General features: G+C 43.9%; 1 pseudogene; it reads right to left on the bottom strand.

Annotated features, from left to right (window-relative positions):
- Nucleotides 1-5,502: 5,502 nt before the first annotated feature.
- Nucleotides 5,503-7,962, bottom strand: part of LOC108491722 — a 27,749-nt pseudogene continuing 25,289 nt past the window's right edge.

Here is a 7,962-nt window from a genome sequence, read left to right as displayed (position 1 = left end):
AAAATTAAAATGGTTTTTAAACTTAAAAAAAATAATAATAATAAATAAAATATTTTAAAAAGACTATCCTGTTGGATGTGGTGGCACATGCCTTTACTCCCAACAGTTGGGAAGCAGAGGCAGGTGGATCTCTGAGTTCAAGGCCAGCCTGGTCTACATAGTGAGTTCCAGGACAGCTGGGGCTACAGGGAGACCCTGTCTCAAAAAGACCAAAAAAAACAAAAAAAAAATCCCTAGCCACATAGTTCAAAGGCTCCCTCCTTTCCGTCGCCCCTCCCCTCCATCAGCTCCCTCAGTTCCCCCAGACAATTTCCTACTACATTCATGCACATAACATACATGATTCTGGTAACTCATAAAAACTAGAAACCACACGAGAAAACATACAATGTTTGTCTTTCTGAGACTGATGGAGTTCCCTTAAGATGATTGTCTCTCGTTGCATCTGTTGTCCTACAAATGGCACAACTTCACTTTCTTTATGGCTAAAGAAACAAAATTCCACTGCGTATGCAGACAACATTTTTTGTTCATTCTCTGTGGGTGGACACCTAGGTGGGTTCCACAATTTAGCTCTTCTATTGCTGTGATCAAAAACGCTGACCAAGCTGGCCGTGGTAGCTCACACCTTTAATCCTAGCATTCAGAAGGTAGCTCCAGGCCAGCCCAGCTGGGACTACAGGGAGACCCTCTCTCAAACAACACTGGCCAAAATCAGCTTTAGGAGGAAAGGGTCCATTTGGCTTACAGCTCACAGTCCATCATTAAGGGAAGCCGAGATAGGAACTCAGGGAAGGAACCTGGAGCAGAGACCATGGAGAAATGCTGCGTACTGGCTTGCTCCCCTGGCCTGTGCTCAGCCTGTTATCTTTTTCTTATATAACCTGCCAGGGGTCACAGTCCTCCCACATCACTCAACAATCAAGAAAATGCTCCACAGACATGGCCACAGGCCAATCCAATGGAGGAAATTCTCCCAGCTGAGGTTCCCTCTCCCCAGGTGTGTCAAGTTGACAACCAAAGCCACTCAGCTCAACGTATATGAAACTGATGAATGAAAAAGAAAATTTAGAGCTGGAGAGATGCCTCAGTAAAAGCTCTTGTAGAGAACCTGGGTTTGATTCTCAGCACCCACATGATGGCTGACAACTGTCTATAATTCCAGTTCTAGGGAATCTGATGCCCTCTTCTGACTTCTGTGGGTATCATATGACAGGGGTGCACCTGCCTACTTGTAGACATTACAGTCATATATATAAAATAAAAATAATAAAATATTTAAAGAAAAAGGGCCAGGCATAGTGGTGCACACCTTTAATCCCAGCACTTGGGGGCAGAGGCAGGAGAATCTGTGTTTCAGGACAGCCTGGTCTACATAGTGAGACCAGGGACTACAGGGAGACCCTGTCTCAAAAAGACCGAAAAAAGAAGAAAAAAAAAAAAACCAAAAGCAAACAAACAACAACAAAAACCACAAAGAAAAAGAAAAGAATTTAAAAAGAAAAGAGCTGGGGAAATGGCTCAAGGGTTAAGAGCACTGGCTGCTCTTGCAGAGAACTGGAGTTCGGTAACCAGAACCCAACCCACATGTGCCTAACAACCACCTATAACTCCAGTTCCAGTGGACCTGATGCCCTCTTCTGGCCTCTGTGAGCATTACAGTACACAGGTGCATTTACATACATGCAGGCAAAGCATTCATACACACAAAATAAAAATGATAAGGGGCTGGAGAGATGATGGCTCAGCAGTTAAGAGCACTGGCTGCTCTTGGCAGAAGACCCAGGTTTGGTCACTGTTCTAGTTTGTTCTTCATTGCTGTGACAAAACACTCTGACCAATACCAACTTGGGGAGGAAAGGGTTTATTTGTCTTACATCTCCCAGGTCGCAGTTCATCAGGGAGCCCAAGGTAGGAACTCAGGGCAGGAACGTGGAAGCAGGAGCTGGAGCACAGGCCATAGAGGAATGCTGCTTACTGGCTTGCTCCCCTGGCCCCTGCTCAGCCTGCTTTCTTATGCAACACAGGCCCACCTGCCCAGGGGTGGCACCACCCACAGTGGGCTGGGCCCTCCCACATCACTCATCAAGAAGATGCCCCTCAGACATGGCCACAGGCCAGTCCAATAGAGGAAATTCCCCGATTGAGGCTCCCTCAACCCAGGTGTGTCAAGTTGACACTAAAGATATCCAGCACAGTTACCAATACCCACATGGCAGTTAACAACTGCCCATAACTTCAGTTCTAGGGGTACAACACCCTCTTATGACCGCCACATGGGTTACCCCTACATACAGGCAATACACTCATACACATTTTAAAAAAAGATAATAAGTAAAAAGAAAAACTTTTCTTTATACAACATAAACTCTAAAAACTCAGGAGGAAACTGAATTAAAAATGGTTGTAAAAGCAGTTCATGGTCATGCACACCTATGATCCTAGCACTCGGGAGGCAGAAGCAGGTGGATCTCTGTGAGTTCAAAGCCAGCCTGGTCTACATAGTGAGTTACAGGCCAGCTTGGTCTACATAGCAAGATCCAGGCCAGCCAGGCTACACGGTGAGACTTTCTGTGTCTAAAAAAAGGGATGTGTGTGAAAGTAGGTAGGCAAATGACAAATAAGCACATGAAAAGCTGCAGCACACCTAGGTGAGGCTGTGCAGGCCTGTCACCCCTCACTGTGAGGTGGAGGTAGAATGTGCGAAGATCAAGCACAGCCTTGGCTACATGAGACACTGTCTCAAAAGGGAAAAAAATGGAAAAGATATGCACTATTATCAGCAAGACAATGAAAAGCCACAATTAGATTTAACTACATACAAAACTGGCTTAAATAATAAGGAATCAGGGAGATGGTCAGTGGGCTGGAGATACAACTCCGTGGTAGAGCACTTACCTACCATGTGTGAGCCTATGTTCAATTCCCAGCATAGAAATAAGACAGCTTTGAGCATTTTCCTTATCGATGTGAACCTAGGAATGAAGCCTGTGCCCTAATCACACCTCAGGATTTCACATTGACCATTGATTTGTTGGTTGTTGTGCCAGGGATGGAACCCAGGGCCTCACACATGCTAAGTAAGCACTGGGAGTATCCCAGCCTGAATTTTAAAAAAAATTTAAAAAGATTTATTTTATTTTCATTGGGGAGGGATGGAGGATGGGTGGCTGCAAAGACCAAAAGAGATCCCTTGGGGTTGGAATTACAGCTGGTTCTAAGCAGCCCAACACGTGTATGAGTGTATTGCCTGCATGTATGTAAACGTATTCATGTTGTGTGATTCCTGAAGAGGTCAGGAGAGGGCATCAGATCCTCTGGAACTGGAGTTACAAATGGTTGTTAGCCACCATGGGAACCAAACCCCAGTCCTTTGTAAGAGCAGCCAGTGCCCTTAACTGCCTGAGCCATCTCTCCAGCCCCTAAAGTTTTAATATTTTTGTTTTGGTCTTCTTTTTTTTTTTTTTTGAGACAGGGTCTCCCTGTAGCCCCAGCTGTCCTGGAACTCACTATGTAGGCCAGGCTGGCCTTGAACTCACAGAGATCCGCCTGCCTCTGCCTCCCGAGTGCTGAGATTAAAGGTGTGCGCTACCACACCCAGTGACAGATTTCTATTTTAAAACCTACTTTTGTCTCATAGTAGGCTAGCCATCCCAGATCTTTCTTGTTTACAACTTACAAGAAACATATTTTTTGATTATTTGTGTATCTCAAGGGAGTCTCTATAAATAACAGGGATGAATTATGTTTTGTTTTGATCCATTCTACCAACCTCTTGCTTGTTTTGAGACAGGGTCCCTTGTAGCTATGTAGACCTATGTAGATCAGGCTGGCCTCAAACTCACAGAGATCTTCCCGCCTGTCTCATGAGTGCTGGGATTATAGGTGTACATCATCCCACCCAGCATTTTGCTTTCTAATTGGAGTTTGTCTTTCATTCCTGAGAAGGTCTTACTTCTGCTTTGTGTTTTGTTTTCTACATGTATTATCTTTGTAACTCTCCCACTGCTGCCTTCTTTCATGTGTGTGTTAATGCATGCAGGCACACACACCATGGATGCACATGTGGAGGTCAGAAGACAACTTGTGGGAATCAGTTTTCTCTTTCCACCATGTGAGTCTGTGGATCAAACTAGGTTCATCAAGCTCGGTGACAATTACACCAACTATCAAGGGTCCAGACAGTACAATACGGAAACAAGCAAAAACCAGATCGGAAAAGCAGGAATAAGAATTGCCATTTGCAAACCTGATCTTAAAGAATCTATAAAAAGCCGGGCGTGGTGGCACACGCCTTTAATCCCAGCAGAGGCAGAGGCAGGCAGATGTCTGTGAGTTTGAGGCCAGCCTGGTCTACATAGTGAGCTCCAGGCCAGCTGGGGCTACAGGGAGACCCTGTCTCAAAAAACAACAAACAAGAATCTATAAAAGGATACCAGAACTAATAAGTGAGTTTAGAAAGGGTTTGGGTGCAATGTAATTCCCATATATCAAAAGTGAATGAGTAGAAACTTACAAGAGAATAAAAAGCCAAAACTTCAAATCTAACACGTGCCTGAGCCACCTCCCCAGCCACATATGCTAAATAAATAAATAAATAAATAAATAAATAAATCGTGTTTTCTGTTTTTCCACATTAATATATTCTGAACATCTTCCAACCAATGTCACTACAGCTCTACCTTCTTTGGCTTGATGTCTGCAGTGTTCCATTGGACTGGAAAGCATCGAGCACCTCGGCAAGCCAACTGCACATTTGTTTGCTAGTACAGCAAAGGCATGATGGGCATCTTTTTATATGTACTTATGGCAGACACAATTCACTTTTGATGATCAAAGACTCAGATCTGGGGATCTATTCCTTGATTGTAACCCTCTGTACCACAGGAAGTAACGATAAGTCCTTGGCTACAGTTTTAATCAGCAAATTTTATTTATTTTCCATACCTTTAAGTTTCAGTAAAAATAACGGCCACTGTTAAGTATAAAAAGGTCACACAAAAGTAATACAAAATCCTCCCTACCAAAAATAACTAGTTAAAAGTATCTGTTCACATGTTAACTTTTGGCGTACAGTCAGCTGAGAGATGATTGAGCCACACAAGCGGCCACAACCCTACTTCTTTTTTATCTTTTTTTTTAATATGTATGAGTGTATTTATTATTTTTATTTTATGTGTATGAGTGTATTGCCTGCATGTATGTGAGTGCACCCGTGTCGTGCAATGCCTCGGAGGTCAGAAGAGGGCTTCGGATTCCCCTGGGACTGGAGTTAAGGATGGTTCGTAGCTGCCATGTGGGTGCTGGGAATCGAACCCGGGTCCTCTGCAAGAGCAGTCAGTGCTCTTAACTGCTGAGCCATCTCTCCAGCCCCCAACCTCTACTTCTTAAATGAGTTTAGTTCTGTTTGTTACAGCATGGACTCTTGCAAAACTTGAAGATGTGTATTTTCACAAAAGTAAACAAAAAAAAATTAAGACAGCATGATGCTATAGAGCCTGGGCTGGTCACGAACTCATGACCCTCCTACCTCTGCCTCCTAAGTGCCAAGACTAGAGGCACATAGCCACCAAACCCAGTCTAGTGCTTCTTGCTGGTGTGGATTTTCTGATGGCATGTAAGACGGGAGCGGTGACCAAAGTGCTTACCACACACATCACATTTGTGTGGTTTTTCTCCAGTATGAACTCTGGTGTGCTTGAAGACATGTGCTCTGATTGAGGCCCTTCCCATACTCTTCACACTTGAAGAGTTTCTCCCTGGTGTGAACACTGAGATGGACTCGAAGATTTGAGGGGAGACTGAAGGCCTTTGCACACTCCTCACACTTGTATGGTTTCTCTCCTGTGTGGACATGCTGATGGTGGTGAAGGTTCAGGCTCCTGCCAAAGTCTCTCCCACACTCCTCACATCTGTAAGGTTTCTCTCCAGTGTGGACTCTCCGATGGCATATTCATGGTGAATTGTGACTGAAGCCCTTGCCACACACATCACACTTGTAGGTGTGTCCCCAGTGTGGACTCTCTGATGTATGTGACAATGTGCAGCCTGAGTGAAGCCCTTACCACAGTTGTCACATTTATAGGGCTTTTCACCCCTGTGAACCCTCTGATGGACACGGAGATTAACACTCCAACCAAAGCCCTTGCCACACTTGTCACACTTACATGGTTTTTCTTTGGTGTGCACCCTCTGATGGCACTGAAAATTTGAACACTGGCTAAAGCATTTCCCACACTTGCATTTATAAGGTTTCTCTCCAGTGTGAATTCAATAGTGAATGATAAGACCTGTGCTACTGCTGAATCCCTTCCCACAGCTGTCCCACCTATAGGACTTTTCTCCTGTGTGATTAGTCTGATGAGAATGAAAGAGGCTCTTGTTGAAGCAATCGCCTGATTCGTGGTCTTTCTCCAGTTTCTCTCCTGGATGAATTATCTGATGAGATTGCAGGTGTGAGTTCTGACTACATTTCTCTTCTGGCCAAACAGTCTGATGAAGGGACAGCACTGAGCTGCACTCAATACATGGATGTGGTTTCCCCGCTAAAGGCAGCCCCAGATTACCACCACCATGAATGCTTTTGCCACATTCATTACATCTGTAGGGTTTCTGTCCTTTGCCAATTTTAATCTGCTCACAAAATGATTTCCTCATCAAATCGTCACATAGATGCAGCTTATTTTTATGTTGATTTTCTTACCTCTGCTTTGATTCTGTGAATCATGCAGATATATTTTTCAGCAGGAATCCTGAGTTCCTGAGATTGAAAAGTCTTCATTTTCAGTGTACTTGGAGGTATCTCCCTTATGACCCTTTATTTTGTTCCCACTTTTAGAAACGTGAATGGAATCGTCTCGCAGTAGTTGAGAATTCTTCCTCTGAAGACACCTGGCTAATCCACTTGCGACTCGTTTCCAGATTTGCCAGCAGTACAGCTCTTCACATGAACGGTATTTCAGTGCAGCTTTCTGAAGCATCTCCATCCCTTTTTCATTCACACCACCCGTAAGAGAGAGTGTACTAAGAAATGAGGACAGGCAAGTGCATTCTTCAAAAATGTGAGACTTTCACACAAGGCCATGGGAAAGGTCATTTAGTCCTTAACAGCATGACTTACCATTTTCTCATGTTTCCAGGAGGTGTGAGCACAGAGTGGACCCACGGGGCCCAACTCTAAGTGTACAGTGTGACTCATTTAGAAACATTAAGTCTAATGCTCAACATGAGAGCTATAGGCACAAAAAGACAATCCACACTCCAACACACAATAACATCAACTAAAGATTACAGCCGGGGTGGTGATACAGACCTTTAATCCAAGCACGTGGGGGGCAGAGGCAGGTGGATCTCTGTGAGTTCAAAGCCAGGCAGCCAATCTACAAATCAAGTCTCAGGAAAGCCCGGACTACATAGTGAGATCCTATATCAAAAAAAGAAAAGAACCTTACCTTTTTTCTCAGTACTTCTGACAAATGGGATTCTATCACATTTAGATTAGATTGGAAAGCATCAAACTTTGGCAAGCATGTGGATGGGGTGGCAATCACAGGTGTGCTGAGAAGCAGACCAGCCACAGCATGAAGGGACAGAATGGCTGCATGTGCTCTCCCAGGAGAGCTACTTCTCTGGGCTTCTCTCTCCATCAGCCAAAGCTTTTCTTCTGCTTGCAGTTGGGACACCATATCTGCTTTGAAGGGAAGGTGACCTGTGAAAGGTACATGCATATATTCAAGGCGATCTCACAATTAAAATGCATTTTTGTCTAAATTGAATAATCCTCAAAACCTGTAAAGTGATATCATTTTTTTACTTTAAAAAATTTTTTAATTTATTATTTTATTTATTATTTTTTAAAATATTTTACTGAATGTAAGTGCATCCAGTCATGCAGTGCCCATGGAGGACAGAAGAAGGTGTCAGATCCCCTGGAACTGGAGTTATGAACAGTTGTTAGCTGCC

The sequence above is a fragment of the Nannospalax galili genome, unplaced genomic scaffold (assembly GCF_000622305.1).
Source record: "Nannospalax galili isolate Female #2095 unplaced genomic scaffold, S.galili_v1.0 scaffold385, whole genome shotgun sequence".
In the NCBI taxonomy this organism is placed as follows: Eukaryota; Metazoa; Chordata; class Mammalia; order Rodentia; family Spalacidae; genus Nannospalax; species Nannospalax galili.
The sequence above is the reverse complement of the archived record's forward strand: the minus strand, read 5'-3'. Positions and strand labels throughout refer to the sequence as shown.